The sequence below is a fragment of the Myxocyprinus asiaticus genome, chromosome 20, assembly GCF_019703515.2.
Source record: "Myxocyprinus asiaticus isolate MX2 ecotype Aquarium Trade chromosome 20, UBuf_Myxa_2, whole genome shotgun sequence".
NCBI lineage: Eukaryota > Metazoa > Chordata > Actinopteri > Cypriniformes > Catostomidae > Myxocyprinus > Myxocyprinus asiaticus.
Window position 1 is genome coordinate 38,414,179 of NC_059363.1, and position 16,104 is coordinate 38,430,282.

General features: G+C 38.1%; 1 pseudogene; it reads right to left on the minus strand.

Annotated features, from left to right (window-relative positions):
* Nucleotides 1–60: 60 nt before the first annotated feature.
* Nucleotides 61–16,104, minus strand: part of LOC127411115 (uncharacterized) — a 45,188-nt pseudogene continuing 29,144 nt past the window's right edge.

Sequence of the window (16,104 nt, forward strand, 5' to 3'; positions counted from 1 at the left end):
CAGCTGCTCTGACCTCTGAGCCCTCTGATTCTCCAGTTGCCCTAACCTCTGAATCCCCCATCATGGCCTCCACACCGGCCACGGTCCATAAGATGCCACGGCTGAATCCTCCAAGGCCTCCATGCCAACCACACACCATCTCGCCAGGCCATGCTCCACGCCCTGTCTCACCAGGTCATGCTCCACGCCTGGTCTCACCAGGTCATGCTCCATGCCCGGTCTCACCAGGCCATGCTCCACGCCTGTCTCTGGATCCTCCGCCGGCTCCGCCTTGGTCTTCTGGTCCACGTCGATCTCTGTGTCCTCCACCCTGGTCTCCTGTTCCACACCTGTCTCTGGGTCCTCCACTGGCTCTGCCTTGGCCTCCTGGTCCACGCCGATCTCCAGTGCCCTCCGGTCCCCTGTGGACTCTTGCTCCTCCCATTAGCGTCAGGAGCCACTCCTTAAAGGGGGGGCTATGTTAGGGATTCCCCGGTGACCACCAGGGGCCACCATATATATTTAGTGTTCTCTTTGTGTGTTTGGTTGCATTTTGGGTTTTGTAGTTTGTTTCCTTGTCTTTGTTCATTGGTTCTTGTGTTTATCACTCCCAGGTGTGTCTTGTTAACCCTATTAATCCTTGTGTATTTAATCCCTGTGTTTTCCTCTGTTCATTGTCAGTTCTTTTCCATTTTAAGCTGTAATGGCTTGTTCAGTCCTTATGTTTCTAATGTTTTGATTTTTTATTTGTCTTTTTATTAAAATAAGCTGCATTTAGATCCTGCTCTCTTGCCTCATCTCTCCTCAAACGTCACAATCGCACACTCTCTCTCTCTCTCTCTCTCTCTCTCTCTCTCTCTCTCTCTCTCTCTCTCTCTCTCTCTCTCTCTCTCTCTCTCTCTCGCTCTCTCTCTCTCTCTCTAACTTGTTAGAAACAGCCCAAGCTGTGATACTAGTTATAAAGTGAAATGTTTGAAAGGCTTGGACGCATCATTTGGTTTGAACCAGCAATGGCAGATTCTGATCCGTCACATAAGAAGTTAGTTCCATGCACAAATATGCTTTTTGTGACCATACTAAATTTTTCCTTTTTTTTTTTTTACATTTTATTTACTTGTTCATTGAACTGTTGAATATAAGCAATATCACACTCACAGTTGTGCTATATGGCCCCAAATCAGCACTGCTGTGATTTGGCCGTAGGTAATCTGTGCTGATGTAGGGCCATATCGCACTCTTGTTCGTGTGATATTGCTTAAATATAGAATTGTTGAAAGTCTATACAGTATTTAATGCAAGAACATCATAAGTAACTGTAATTAAATGAAGAGTAAAAGAAAAAAATAAATAAAGAGTAAGCCCTTATTTCACTTTTTCCACATCAGTCATAAGAAAGTGCTTCACTGCGTTCAAAGACTCCTTGAATCGCATCATTTATATGGACAAATGTTTTCCAACTAAATATTAAATTAAATAAATTATAATAACTGTACTGGAATACAGTTACTAATATGTAGTATTTTAAATACGTAATCCTGTCAGATGTATTCCGTTACTCCCCAACCCTGTTCATTGGTATATTGTACATGACGTGGTTTTAGCACACATTTATTCCCATATACAGTATTTGGAGAAACACTGAACTGTACACTGTGCGATATCAGGGTATTAAAAAATGCAAAAACACAGTGGCGTTGCGAGGGGGAGGTTTCGGGACATGTTTCACATACAAAATACATATATTGGGTACATAAATGTGAGGGCTGGGTTTTACAGCACTCACATTTATAGGCAGCTGTTGAACTCTGCCTGTTCCAGCCAGTGGGTGTGACTGTTGTCACTCGCCAGGTTTCAATAAACCAGAATTGTTTTAAAGAACTGATGAGGTTATATGCATGGATATTTCTTATGTCTAACCTCGTTTCTTTTCTTTTCTTTCTTTCTACATTTTTCAGATCAAGCATCAATAATGTGGTCAGCATCCAGAAGGTTATTCACTGGTAGCTCTTCAGCACTAATCAGTACACTCAATAATGCCATAATGCCAAAACAAGTATTCCTGTTAAATTTCAGGCATAGTGAGGAAAAACTATTTAGCACCACACCCTTTCTTTACTTGTGTGATTACTTTAAAATAAAAAAGAGGGTAATGACCAATACAGACAACAATAGTAGAGGGAATCATAGTTGTGTTTGTTTATTCAAAATATTCTAAATGCAATAAATGCATTATGTTGGTGTAGTATACACTATCATTCATTACACATTTTAACGTGTTTCAGAATGAATAAAGTGGGTGAGTTCTCTAGGGGCTAAGCCCCTTATCTCTTCTTGCCCAAGCAATGCCCCTGCTCAAATTCTTTAACATATGTAAAATTGGTAAATGAGTGAAACACACACAAATGTTACATTGCGTCATCAACAATATTTAACTTATATTTCATTTAGTTTCTATAATAATTAAAGCCACACTATACGGAACTTTGGGCTCTTTTGCAACGTATGTGGTTAAAACCAAAAAATGCAAGCAACTTTCAGAAGAATGCTTTACATGAGTTTTGGTACTGTTCTTCTGCATGGATGAATCTCATGGTTTGAGGTTACCTGCTTTCTCTTTGATCAGATCAGATATTTACAGGAGTCATGACATGCTATTTTCACGTTGATTATTTGTTTAAAAATTTATAACCAAGATATTACTTTGAGTAAGATATACAACACTCTTAATTAAATATTTCAATGTGATTATTCAAGTGTTTTATCCACTATACGATACACATTGTTTGTATCGTTTAACACATATAATTTTAATAGGTGAAACTCGTGTTATGGCTGATATGAGTTCTACTGAAGACGCTATATTTTTATATTACAGTCTACAGTCAGAGGACATTGCAAGTGAATTGTTATACTACAATAGAAGATATGCACTGTAAACAATAAGACTATAATATAAAAATGCAAAACAAGTTTAGGTTTAGAGCTCGAGCCCCCTTGGGTTTACAGGCCCATGGGCATAGGCCCAAATGGCCCTTTGGTTAATCCGTGCCTGGGAACTTAATTTAAAATGTACATTTAAAACAAAATAAGCCTCTATTTCTTACATTTTCTCTTTTTCTGCTTTTTATTTTTAAAGAAACACGTTTAAATTTTTAGAGCACATAGGCATGTGCCAGATCTTCTTTAAATGTTTATTAGGACCATGTTATCAGGAAAGAAAGCAAGGTGCTGATAGGAAGATAGTATATTTTCCCGACTTCTCCCATTTTGCTCCCATGTTTTTTTGTTTTGTTTATGTTTTATACTATGTTTAGTGATGACCCTTGAATTGCAAATCACAATGGTGGGCTCTCGCAAACAATTGCTATGCCATTGCCATAGCAACAGCAGGCTGCTCAACTGTATTCTGTAAAGTATCATATGAAATATAAGAACTGTCAATACCACTTTATTATAGATTTACATATCTCAAGGATATCACAAGAAGACTGTAGTATTTCTGTTACTTTATAAAGTCTTTATAAAGATTGTCAATATTTAGCAAACTGTACTAGGGTGCTAAAATGCATTTTGTGTTGTGCAAGTTACCTATAAAAATGAAAAACTGAATTCACAAATTCACTGTGAATTTGGTGATAGTATGTCGAAGGTTTTTGAGGTGAACTTAGCCTGTACTACCAAAATTAGAACTACTTCCCCAGTGGCCAAAACAGGAAGTGTTTTTGAACACATGAGCTCCAAATTCAGTGTAAAATGTCCGAAGTGTATTGTAAAAGTGAGTTGTTTTTAGTTGTAAATTACACTGTGTAAAAGTTTTTACCTCCACCAAGACTGAGTCTCAGTGGCCTCAGGAGGCCGAATTAGCCTTCACCAAACTCAAAGGCCGCTTTATTTTGGCCCCTATTCTCATCAACCCCAATCCTTCTCTTCAGTTTGTGGTAGATGTGGATGCATCAGATGTGGGTGTAGGTGCGGTACTCTCCCAATGAAGTCCCTCTGATGACAACATGCATCCATGCGCTTTTTACTTTTCTAAAGTTCTCCCACTGAACGAAATTATGATACTGGCAATCGTGAGCTGCTGGCTATCAAGTTAGCCTTGGAGGAATGGCGCCACTGGTCAGAGGGTTCTGGGGTACCTTTCGTAATCTGGACCGATCATAAAAACCTTGAATACATCCGTTCTGCTAAACGTCTGAATTCCAGGTAGGCTCGGTGGGCTCTTTTTTCGGTCGTTTTGACTTTACTATTTCTTACTGTCCAGGTTCCAAGAACATCAAACCAGACGCACCGTCTCGTATTTTTCATCGTTCCGTTATATTTTTTACTCCTGCGTCTGGGTCCTCTATTTATCACGACATTTATACTAAAGTAATATTCAAAGCCGTGCTGGTCCATAATGGTAACAAGTACCCGTCTCTTCCCCTGGCTCACTCGGTGCACCTCAAAGAGGATTACAACAGCATCAAGACCTTGCTGGATACCTTGAAGTATGATGAGTATGGCTGGGAAGTCATAGGAGACTTCAAAATGGTGGCATTCCTGATGGGTCTCCAAGGCGGTTTTACCAAGTTTCCCTGCTATCTTTGCCTTTGGGACAGCAGGGACACCAAGGCGCACTACCACAGGTGGCACTGGCCACAGCGGACTGAGTTCTCTGTGGGGAGGAACAACGTCAGTTGGGAGCTACTGGTGGACCCCCGGAAGGTGCTGATGCCACCACTGCATAAGGAGTCGGCAGCCTTCAAGTACCTTCAAGACTTCTTCCCTAAGCTGTCTGAGGCAAAGGTCAAAGCCGGTGTCTTCGTCAGACCATAGATAAAGAAGGATTTTGGATTCATATGTTGTTTTTTTCTGACTTTATGTGAACGAAAAGACACAAATTCACCCATTTTCTCACTGGAAATAGGTCAATTTCAAAATATCACTGTCCTGGTCACAAAAGCAAAGTTTGGGGAATAATAGCCATTTTCTATACTTTTGAAGCATAAGCAATTAGGAAATAACACTTACTGCCCAGGAACAAAAATTGTGTTGCATAGTGTTATGTAATACAGTGAAGAGGAATGCATATTTGATCAACTCTACCCCCTAATCCAAACCCCAATCCTAAACCTAATCATTAGTGGAGTAAAAATTTAATCTTAGAGGGAAAATGTAACTTCTGTATTGCGCTCATTATTGAAAGCAATTACTTTCTGGATTCAATGCAGGATGAGAACCCCGGCTTTGAAGCTGCTGACGCAACACTCTATTAGTTGCGCCACGGTAAAAGGTAAATTTTAATTGATGCAAAGATGTCAGATGGGAGCTGTCATTTGGGCCATTCAGTAGCAACATGTCAACTTCCTGTGTCATTGTAACACGGACTCAGGCTGAGTGGGATCCATGTATGGTTTATTAAAACACAGCAAGTTCAGAGTACAGACAAGCATGGGTCGAATAACCAGGGCAACCAACAATATCAGAGGCAGGGCAGTAAACGTGGTATAACAGGCAGAGGATTGGGGCAGGCAGCAAACAGCAATAGAAATAGTCCAGGCAAACACAGTGATAGGCAGGCAGCAAAGATTCGTACAGAGGTAATCCAAGGCAGAGTCAAACACAGGAAATAATAATGCTAAGAAATGTAGCCAGGGCAAACAAGACTTTGCAAAGAGTGAACACACACACCAGGCTTAAATAGTCTGAGTTATATGGAACAGATGTGCAATAATCAGTCCAGGTATGTGGGCACTTGGGAAATATAGTCCAATGTTAATACTCAGGCGAGTGAGACCTCCGGTTGCCTATTGAGGAATCTTCACCGGCGTTCGTGACAGTGATCATGTTTAAAAATCTGCCCCAAAACACTGTATAATTCACACACTGCTGCTATATACAAAAGAGTAACTTCGCAAAGCATATGCAGATCAATATTACCCATGCCAATATGTTACATTTGTGCTTTTAACCCTGTAAGGCCTGACAATGTCCTACTCAAGTGAAATTACCAACAAATCTGAAAGATTTAAGTAACAAGGATCAATCTAAATGTAAGGAATATTGCATAAATAATCCGCAAACCAATAAAAATTTTGCACAAGCTATATTTTAAAATATTCCACTTTAATGTGAACATACAGAAAACGATACTGTAGGAAAGGTAAGAAATACCTGTGAAATTCTGAAAACCTTATAACACGTTCCTGTTTAATGAAGATGTGGCTCATCCCTATGTGCTATACAAAAAGAAAATGCCTTACTTTGACCAAACTTAAGAAATAGTTACCTTTTTTTAAGTTCATTTTGAATGTGATCTACCAATGTGATCTCAACAGTTTCATTGACAGTTTCTAAAGCTTTAGCAATTTTATGTTTGAACAACATTATAGATATACAAATACTTACAAATTCTTTGAGGGTCATAAAATATTGAATTCACAGGTTGATTTTGACAGTGTTTATAACCCTTTTGTACTTGCTACAATGTGACAAATTTTTGAGCGAAACGGAATATTCAGAAGGAGAAAATAATGTAGAGCAGGACTTTTATCTATCAGGAACTGGAAATTGAAAAGCAGTCTCCATGTGACAGGTGGTTGGAGGGGAGGGTTTTTTTTTTTCACCCAATTTGGAATGCTCTTTTAAGTCCTCGTGGTTGTGTAGTGATTTGCCTCAATCTGGGTGGCAGAGGATGAATCCCAGCTGCCTCCTCATCTGAGACCCGTGGCTTGTTGAGCGCGTTGCCACAGAGACATAGCGCGTGTGGAGGCTTCACGCCATGCACCGCGGCATCCATGCTCAACTCACCACTTGCTCCACCGAGAACTAACCACATTATAGTGACCACGAGGAGGTTACCCCATGTGACTCTACCCTCCCTAGCAACCGGGCCAATTTGGTTGGAGTCACTCAGCACACCCTGGGATTTGAACTAGTGAACTAGCGAACTCCAGGGGTGGTAGCCAGTGTCTTTTACCACTGAGCTACCAGGTCCCCTGGAGGGGAGGGTTTGAAAAATAAGAGGGTGTGGTGACGTCAGCAAAAAAGGAAAGCCATCTCAGATGCGGAGAAAATTGTTACATTTTAATGAAATGTTATGAACACAAACACTTTGTTGTTTTTTTCCCTTTGGAATAATCTTAAGAATGTGCATTAAGAAAGTAAATAGGGTTTTGATTCCATGATGACTTTCAAATAATAGTTTGCCTTTATTAGTTCACTTTGTTAAGTTGTTTAGTTAAGTTGTTTACTAAAGACAGATTTTATCAAAATGTGAGCAAACAAATTATTTCAATATAGAATATAAATCATACACTATGATGCGACATCATAGTAAATCCTAAGAAAACTACCACTTTGAGAAGAATGATAATAATAAAAGTATAGATTTACAATGGACTGCAGATATTCTTCTGTCTGCCTTTGTTATAATGCAGTGAAAGTGCCCAGATATTGGCATGACTATTCTGGCATGAAATGTTAGTGGACTGGCAGTAACTTACTGTCAGTCCTAGTGAATAATGTGGAGGAAAAATTCTCTGCCTGGCTTTTGCAGTTGTCTGAAGCCAGACTGACCTACCGTTGCCAAGGAAAGCGCAATTAGAATTGCTTGATGGTGCCTGCAAATTAGGCCCTTATTAAGCCTCCTGATTATGTAGGGGGTAAACCCTACAGAATACTCTGGCTTGGACATTCAGTGTTGAGGTAAACGGTTTACTGATATTTACACTTTATTATTAATTAGTTTGGACATTCAGTGTTGAGGTAACCTTTTAACTGATATTTACACTTTATTATTAATTAGTTAAAAGTTTCTTTTTTCTTTTCTTTTTTTTGTTTTTTTTTTTTGCAACATCTCATATTACAGTGATCACAAACATTGCTTGTTGATTTACACACAAGAAAAGACAAAACAAACTAGCAAAAGAAAAATCAACAAAACAAACAAGCAGAAGAAAAATCAAAAACAGAAAGAGAGAATGCAAATAAAAGACAAGCAGTATAAATGATTTGACAGCCTTTATTTATGTCTGAAAGTATCAAATCAAATCAAATCAAATCACTTTATTGTCACACAGCCATATACACAAGTGCAATGGTGTGTGAAATTCTTGGGTGCAGTTCCGATCAACATAGCAGTCGTGACAGTGATGAGACATATACCAATTTACAATAACATCAAATTAACACAACACAATTTAAACATCTGTTATACACATAATTACAGTCAACAATATACAAATAATAACATACACTGTACAGTATACAATACGCTGTTTTTTTTTTATTTATTTATTTTTTTTAATTATATAGATACACATTATTCAATAAAAATTTAAAATAAAAATATATATAAAAAGTATATATATATATATAGAATGTACAGTATTGTACTGTATTGACATTCAGGCTGTCGGTTGATAGTCAGTTGTTAAGAGAGAACATAATATAATAATAATAATATAATTTATGACAGTCCGGTGTGAGAAATATGAGTAATGGTAATAAAGTGCAGTGCTGATGTATTTTGATCGTGGGAGATCAAGAGTTCAGAAGTCTGATTGCTTGGGGGAAGAAGCTATCATGGAGTCGGCTGGTGCGGGTCCTGATGCTGCGATACCGCCTACCTGATGGTAGCAGTGAGAACAGCCCATGGCTCGGGAGGCTGGAGTCTCTGATGATCCTCCAAGCTTTTTTCACACACCGCCTTGTATATATTTCCTGGAGGGAGGGAAGCTCACCTCCGATGATGTGTCTGGCAGTTCGCACCACCCTTTGCAGTGCTTTGCGGTTGTGGGCGGTGCTATTGCCGTACCAGGCAGAGATACAGCCAGTCAGGATGCTCTCCACAGTGCAGGTGTAGAACCGTGTGAGGATGTGGCGGTTCATTCCAAACTTCCTCAGCCATCTCAGGAAGAAGAGGCGCTGATGAGCCTTCTTCACAACGACTTCAGTGTTGACAGACCATGTGAGTTCCTCAGTGTTGTGGACACCCAGGAACTTGAAGCTGCTGACTCTCTCCACTGGTGCTCCATTGATGGTGATGGGACTGTGTTCTCTGTCTTTTCTTCTGAAGTCCACCACAAGCTCCTTTGTCTTACTGACGTTGAGGGAGAGGTTGTGCTCCTGACACCAGTGTGTCAGAGTGTGCACCTCCTCTCTGTAGGCTGTTTCATCATTGTCAGTGATCAGACCTACCACCGTCGTGTCATCAGCAAACTTAATGATGGCATTGGAGCTATGTGTTGCCACACAGTCATGTGTGTACAAGGAATACAGTAGTGGGCTGAGAACACAGCCCTGTGGGGCTCCAGTCTCTATATTCAGAATCAGCATTCAGTTTTCAAAATGAGCTTTATTGCCAAGTGTGCTCACGTACACAAGGAGTTTTTTTGATGATAGGAGAAACAAGTGCACACTACAGTGAGATAGAATATAAAATAAGGTAAGAGTATAAAGAGACTTGCAAAAAATAGGACATACTGTATAACATAGAATGGCATATGTACAAGTGTAAGTGAAGTATTTGTGCCTGATGTGGATTTGGATGTGATTTGTATGTATGTGATTATGGCCATATTGTATCTAGTTCATGTTCAAGTTTATAAGTATCCAGAGGGAAATTTTATTTAACAAAACATAAAATCAAGAACATACAGAAATACATAAACACAATCCATTCACATAGTTCACGGTCATACATCTCTCCCCAAAAGTTTTCTTCTGTCCTTTCTCAATAAATTCAACAGTCTAATAGCTGATGGGACAAAATAATTTACTAATCTCTTACTCCTTGTCTTTAATGACCTAAAACGGTACCCAGAAGGCATAAGTGCAAACTGTCCTGATAGGTGGTCAGGTTGAGTGATGATGGCATTAGCTTTCCCAATAACCTGCTAATCAAACAAGGCTGACATCCATGCTTGACTCACCCCAGTAATTTTACTGTCTATTTAAACCATTTTCTCAAGTCTTGAGTCGATTACAAAGGATCAGTTGTCCAACCCTGCCACCATACAAAATGATAAGACCATTTTAATAACACTCTGATAAAGCATAGACTTTTTTTTTTTTTTTTTTTTTAATTTTAAGAACTAATTTTCCTAAAAAAATGTTAAAAAAAAAAAAAAACTGCTGTTGGATATAACATCTGTATTTTTATCACAACAGAACCGGTTATCCATAATGGTAGTGCTCACAATAATAATAATATTATTAAAACAAATAAAACTAATTACTAAAGTAATGAGGGGGAAATTGGGGAGAAAGAGGAAACAAATAGAAGGTATATATTGTTCTGAGGGATAAAGACACATGGCTATAAATGTACATTGTGCAAACTACACATTAATTGTCGATGTAGGTCTAGTTTATGGGGTACGTTTGCCTTCCCTTGGCCATGGTAAACTTTGTCTTAGATGTCGAGGCAAGGGTGGATTATCGCCCAGGCCAAAGGGGCCAGTGGCCTGGGCCCTCTGACTACCAGGGGTCAGTCTTCTCAGTCTTCTCAGGAGACCAGAGCAGATCAGGCGGCAGCCAGGAGACCAGAGAAGATCGTAGCTGGCGTAGCTGTGACATGGCGTGGAGTGGACTCAGGCGTAGCTGCGACATGGCGTGGAGCAGGCTGAGGCGTTGCTGCGACATGGAGTGGAGCGGACTCAGGGGTGGAAGACTCGGAAACCAGAACTGGGATTGAGAGAGGAGGATCCTCTGAAGTGAATGTCTCTAATATGAACTCCACATATTCCTCCCACATATAATCTCCGGTCTCCAGCAATTCCTTCCAATTGTGAGCTATGAGTCCAATCTGATACAGGGATTTCAGGTGGGAATCGGTAAATCCCGTGTATCTGGTGATGGTGCTAAACAGATGAGAGTATTCCCTAATTGTTAAGTTCGCTCGGCTCACCTAGATAAAGAATGCTGCTAGATCCATTTAGGAGGGGTCAGTCTTTCTGTAACAAGTCAGGAGAGAATGGAGGATCTAAATGCAGCATCTTTAATAAAACAAAAGTAAACCAGGTAACTCAGAACATAAAGAAACAAAACACAGGAAACAAATGTACAGAGTAATACATGAAAAGACTGACAAAGGAAACAGGAAAACAAGGGCTTAAATCCACAGGGGAAAACAAGGGAACGAGGAACACCTGTGGAAACAATCGGGGAAAACCAATCATAAAATGAAACTACAAAAGGACTACAAACTGACAGGAAACAGAAACATGGGAACTAAACAAGAATTTCAGCATAATAGTCATTACAAAAAACAAGGAATATGTGACAGTATGATTAATGAAAAATAACCACTGTCTTACCTAGAGCAGCAAGAGGGTTGCTTGAACCTGCATCATATATGTCATCATGACCATCGACAATGTCAGAGTCAACTTAAGATGTTTTTCAAAAGTCAGGATAAATTTCAGTGGGGAATGCCATCCTAACATGTTCAAGGAATGTGTATGATAATAAAAGAATATTTTTAACTTAAGTCATCTTAGTGAATGCTTGTTTTGAGTTGATCCAGGGTGCGTACAGATGCCACTGGTTGATCTCATACAACTTCAAAGACACATGTTGATACAACTTCAATGGAATCGTTTTTAAATGTTTTGTTTCATGAATCAAACTACTTATTTGTTATAAAACAAAAATTTTGAATCTTACAATTAGAGACGTTTTCTCTGTATACACAATCGATGTAGAACGTTGCTAGGAGCCACTGATCTAGAGTCAGCTTTTCTCATCCCATTCTCCCAGTTACGGGGAGCTGAAACACAGAGCAGTTCAGTTGCATAAGTCAGTGAATTGAGCGAGTATTTCACCCTGTGTATCATGTCGTGGCCAGTGGAAGACTTGTCTTCTAATCCCTCTGCCTAAATGCATTTACTGATTTTTTAATGCAGTGTGTATTAAATACATGAATCAGTCGCGTTTCACTCAACCGAATGTTGAACTCATATTTCATTAAAACACACAATTTTCTCAGCTTGTATAGCTAAAGCACATAGAAGTGACTCGTCTCTGCTAAATAGTCTCTTGCCGCACACTCTATAGAAATACACTGCCCATCATGCACTACGTCTCCTACCCAAATTTTGCACACTTTTACTGCTGATTTCTCACAATACAGGGAAAGTAGAGGTGTACAAAAGCAACGCGTTACTTTATTTAAAAAGTAACTCCGATATTATGGTCTAAAATTAAAATTTACTCATTACTCGAAAAAAGTAATCTGAATATGTAACTTGTTACTTGTAACGCATTACCCCCAACACTGCTGGGTGCACCTTTAATAAAACCTGAGAATGTGCACTTTAACCACTTGTGAATTGTTTGATTACAAATCTAAACTGTGGAATACAGAGGAAAATCAAGAAAAAAATGTCTTTGTCCCAAACATTATTGATGGCACTGTATTTTCCATGTTGCCTACATCATGTGCGGTATAGGCCTACTCGTAAACATTTATGGACAGCTCTTACTAAGCAAACACATGCCTGTTGAACACATTAGAAGAGTTACTTGTTATTTTTCTGCAATGCTGCTTGATACATGTACTTCCCATAAAAATGCAACACAGAATCGATGACAGATAACAGATAACAGATAACAGAACGTTTAATAATTAATGGCTGAAGTAACGCTACCTGAAGTAACTAATCCTGTGTACCGCTTCCACCAAGCATTGCACCAAGCATTAATTTATACATTTGCTTTACTTAGCTAACTTATGAATATATTACAGTCTGAGCCCATAATCCTTTTATAAAGGACAAACTAATTAGACAAAAGGTGCCCTTTGCTTTGATGTACTTAAGAAGTGCTTTCATATTAACGCAAATTACGCCTTACAATTCTGATGTCATCTCATGACAGTTCTTTGGATCATAATATGAAATCGTTGATTCTGATATTTTGGTCCTGAAGTCCTTTTTTGATATTTGCTTTATCTGATATACCCATTACATGTAAATGTGCCTCCATTATGGCTGTTAGCTTGTCAAAAAATGGAATGTATTACTGACGCTGAGTCCTTGGAATGCAGGCTTTCATCTGAGATGAATGAATAGAGGTTACAAAGACCTTGTAAGGAAAAGATGCAGAACAGCACTGCAGCAAGTTTTTGATTATGTGTGGAAGTAAAATGCATGAGTGAGGAGAGGGGGCTGGATGCAGTCCTCTCTGTTATGATTGATTTGTCTGTGGGTCAGATAGATACTCATCTGTACCACAGAGACAAGTGACCCTGACCTAACCTTATCCGTCTCTGGTCAAAACCGTCAGCACTATTTCACAAGCTTGTATCTCCCTGCTTAAAAGAGATTTGTAAAATAGGTTTTATTAATGAACACTGCTGTGAATTATTTATGTAATTCTGTGCCAATTTACCATATCAGACACATCTCTTAGACAACTCTCCATGCATGGGCCTGCTGAGAAATAGAATCAGAATTTCTCCCTGCAGAACTCCCTACAGTGCGCCAGGGCAAACATATTTAAAACACAATTCTTGAACTGAAGACTGGGAACGTTCACTAGGTTCTGTAACAGAATGTGTGATACATCAAATATGAATGAAAATGGGGGGATAACTTGATATATTAAGTATTTTTAGTTCTGTAAAGTTCAGTTAATATTTAATTATATAACCTTGATGGTTCCCTTTATCCATCAAGCCTCAATTTCATGAATGACATCAGGCTGTCAATTAGCCATGCTCTCATTTTTGCACATTCATGTTTGTAATAAACATGTCTCTTTATTCAGAAATGGGCTACAGGCATGTTTAACTCTGAAAACCTCGATGTTTTTAATGTGCTGGCATGTGTTAAGATGTTTGAACATATACTGTATACTCAACTAGAGTTTTATTTTTTGTGCAAATTGGCCATTTGCTAAAAAGCACATCTGACTCATGTCTGCACACGTATCAGACAGACATAAGAAAAAAGTTCACAGTCCTTATTTAGCCAAGTAATTATTACATTTCTCCTGCTCTGGCACAGGTAATTTAGTCCAGTACGGAACATGGAGCTTGCTGGGTGCCTATGGATCAACACCTTTGTGCTTGTATCTGTCTTTTCCATTTTTAGCACAAAAAAAAAAAAAAAAAAGCTAACTTTTTGTTTAGTCCTGTTTCACACATAAACTAGAAACACCCACATAGATGGGTGAATCTCATGAAACATAGAAAAAGAAAGAAGAATTTATAATATAGAAAATTAAAGCAATTTAGGTTATTTAAGATTTTTTGCATTGTGACAATATTTTCAATTACAATCAAGCAGTAAAAAAACTATAATTACACCTTAAAGTATTTGTCATTAATCCTGTACTGATTTGAATTAATACAATTATTTAAATTAAAACATAATTGAATTAAAGTAATAGTTTATTATAATACAGTGTAAAATTACTGTAATACTGTCATAGTCTGTCTTCATCATCTTCTTCAAGGACTCTTATTTTGAAGTTTTCCCCCGGACTTCATTTCCCATAGTGCACTGCCCTCATCACTTCCATTTGTTTCTTATTATCCTCACCTGTATTCCATTCCCTCATTAGTTCCTTTTGTATAAATATCCTCTAGTTTTACCCACTCTTTTGTCAGTCTTTGAAGTGTTATGTTATGATTAGTGGTTGATGTTAGGAGTTAGTGTTTGTTCCACTCCAGTGTGTATTTTTTAAAGATTCCACTCTTGTGTCTCCTCTTCTACTCCAGACACCAATGTTACAAATACAGTTGTAAAAATCTAATGATATTTACTATAGACAATAAAACTTTCTTAAAAATAAATCCCTCAAAATATAAATAAATAAATCCCCCTTTTTTTTTTTTTTTTTTTTGTTTGTGGTGCAATCTGACAAGCATATATTACAAAAACATGTCCATAGACAGCAAGCTTTTTGGATAGTTCAAATAATGTTTGTTTACAGTAATAATCAAAGATGATAATTTGCATCATACACTATCACTGTGAATTCATCTAAAGTTTATGATATGATTTATGTAAGAGAACTAAAAACCTCACTCATTTGATATACATGATTTGATTTATAATTGCCAATCATGGATGCACAATAACACATTTGGCTGCCTTCAAGCTGCATAATAGAACGGTGTGAATAAATCTATTAAAATGTGGATGGTGCGCTTGGGAAAACACAACGGTTTGCGAAAGTGACCCATCATGCGACAAAAGTAGATTTTAACTTTTGCAGCAAGGAACTGTGACATTAAGTGTCAAGTTGTGCTTTCACAAATATAATTTACTGTATTCCCACTTGATTTCAAACTGACATGGCTCTTTCCACACCCTCAAGATGAATCTTGCATATTCCCAACTGTCCAACGATAAATTAGGACTTCAAGCTACAAAGTTCTTATAGATAGATACTGTAGTAGTACATGGGGAACATTGCTATTTTTTACCATGTTATTTTTTATGCAGAACCCCCCCCCCCCCCCCCCGGCCTGGCAATCACAGCAATTATAGATCACACTTTTAGGTTCAGCTTAAAATTGGACAATTAAGACAAATTCATGTAATTGGTTCCCTGTAATTGCCTGAGAAAACTCCACCTGGGATCGATAGAAGGCATTTACTATTTTTTCAGATGGCAAAGTAACATTAAAAAACCTCTCTCCATTTCACTGTACAGAATATAAATAACAAAATTAAAAATGGGATTATTTTATTTTATTTATTTATTTTTTTTGTCCATTCTGTACAAACGTAACCACTGTGCTTTTCCAAAATTATCAATAATGACGTTATTTTGGTATTGTTTATGCTGTTGTAGACACAGCAAGACAGCAGAGATCATTTTAAGGAAAGATAATACAACATGTTATATTTATCCACAAAAACAACATAACAATAAAAATAAATACAAAAACTGCCCTGAAAAGCATGTTTTTCACCTCAACAGAGTTTACTGTCCTTGTAGCATTATGTATGAAAATGTAATTATTTCAAAGTGAATTGAAAATGCCATTAATGCCGGAAGAACAGTCACAGGACAGAGGTAAGCAGCAGCTTATATATGCTTAATCCAGCGCTGATTGGTTGGATTAAATGAGCATGCTCCTCCCAAACTTTTGTTAAGAACTCCATTTGTTTGACAGAACAAAGA